Raw genomic sequence first — 2,292 nt, 5'->3', positions numbered from 1 at the left:
TACCTACTAACTGAAACAAGCGGAAAATGTCCTCATAGTAATTTGTTGTTAGCCATTCAAATGTGATATGATCATATCAGTTCTCACTGACATGATATTCAAGGGGAAAATTGGAAAGTCATGCCCATTTCTGTTTACCATTATATTTGCACATTTGAAAAATAATTTAGTAAATAGTCTCAAGTGTGTTTCAACTACTCTTTCCCTCATACACATGAAGGGGGAAATGTGGATGGTTGAACTGGGTGCAGGGGGAAAATGACAGAAAAAAAAAAGAAGTTTGGGAACCACTGAGATTCTACATAATCATTAAACTAAACTTATTTGATTGCTCAACATTCTCATTTCTATGCAATAGACAAAGGAAATATCATTTTAAGCATACATCAATGAATTTATTATGGCTTTTATAATACTTCGTATTTCTATACACTTATACATTTATCCAGATAGTCTATAAACCGACGGTAGAGGAAAGGTTAGAATAGATAATTAATTAAACCTTATAATTACAATTTCCCTAATGGAATCTACAAAATCAAAGTAATGAGTACAAATGAGAAAAATTAATTCTCAATTTCCTTTGACCTCAGGGCTGATTAAAATGCCCTAATTGGAGAACCACGATGCTAACCATATGAGAGAGAGAGAGAGAGAGAGAGAGAGAGAGAGAGAGAGAGAGAGAGAGAGAGAGAGAGAGAGAGAGAGAGAGAGAGAGAGATCTAAATCATCCCAAATGATTACATCAGAGTTTAAGCAACACATATGGAAAAGAAGAAACAAGTTTCTAAAGGTAAAGTTCCCTGGTTTCAGTTCCATTATCATCAGAATATATGTTCACCAGAACGTCAGCCCGGGAAAGCCAACCTCCCCACTGTGGTGCTCAACCACAGCAGTGACCTTCCCAGTACAGAGCTTAATCTCACGGTCCCGGCAATACAAGTTACCACTGTACGAGCCAGGAGGCAGTAAAATAATTGAGAAGCTAAACAGTCCCAAACAAGAATTTCCGAGTGTTAAAGGAACAAGGGAAAAGATAAAGACTGAAACGAAACGAAGTGATTATGTGGCAATGGCAATGCATTCTATTGCAAGAGCTCTTCCATAGATAATGGGTTTTCTAACAGCATTCAATAATAAACTGGGCATATATAAAACTTGGGAAATGGCATACAAGGAAATCTTATTCATTTACATATTACATATGTGATTACACTGTATATATCGATACTTTGTGGCCAAATGACAAATCACCTGACCTTCGGTTTCAACTTGGTCCAGGTTCGAATCCTTGGTCGACCAGAAGCAATTATCATACAGTTAATTTCCCCCTTGGGTCTCTGATAGCGAGACAGAGCAAATTGGATATTAAGAGATATTCATTGCTTATATGAATGAGTGTGTGTGCATATATATATATATATATATATATATATATATATATATATATATATATATATATATATATATATATATATATATATATATAAGGATATATTCATATAAAAATGCATTTACATATGATTACATATATATCTCTTTCTAAGTCGGAATGCCTTAACATGGTGAAAGGGTTTGCGTATTGCCATGATCAGCAAAGCAGTAGTAGTCAGCAGCCCCATACCAGGTTGGTTTGCTATAAGCAATCAGACAAAAGTCTCCCACCATCACCAATTCGCAGCTGACCAGCGTGGTGATTAAAACTGGCCTAATACAAGGCATGAAACGGCTATATATACATATATGTAAGCCATATGCACAAAAATAATAATAATAATAATAATAATAATAATAATAATAATAATAATAATTATAATAATAATAATAATAATAATAATTATTAGAAAATGATCGTGTTGATTTCTCTGTTACATGTTTCATATAGCAGATCAAATTTCTTTAGGTCTAATTGGATTCAGTTACAATAATTTAACCAAAGAACAATCTACATTTTGGCCTTCATATAATAAGTTCATAGAGGAATTAGACTGATTTTTTTAGAGATTTTCCAAATGTGTGCGTGCGTGTATATATATATATATATATATATATATATATATATATATATATATATATATATATATATATATATATATATATATATATATATATATATATATATATATATATATGCATACATATATATATATATATATATATATATATATATATATATATATATATGTGTGTGTGTGTGTGTGTGTGTGTGTGTTTCCCTCTATGACAGATATAAAATGCAGTATGAATACAATGCAGATATTTTTAGTCAAGGGGATTTGCTTCTTAGAAATT

Source organism: Palaemon carinicauda, chromosome 43, assembly GCF_036898095.1.
Source record: "Palaemon carinicauda isolate YSFRI2023 chromosome 43, ASM3689809v2, whole genome shotgun sequence".
In the NCBI taxonomy this organism is placed as follows: Eukaryota; Metazoa; Arthropoda; class Malacostraca; order Decapoda; family Palaemonidae; genus Palaemon; species Palaemon carinicauda.
Note: the sequence above shows the minus strand (reverse complement) of the source record.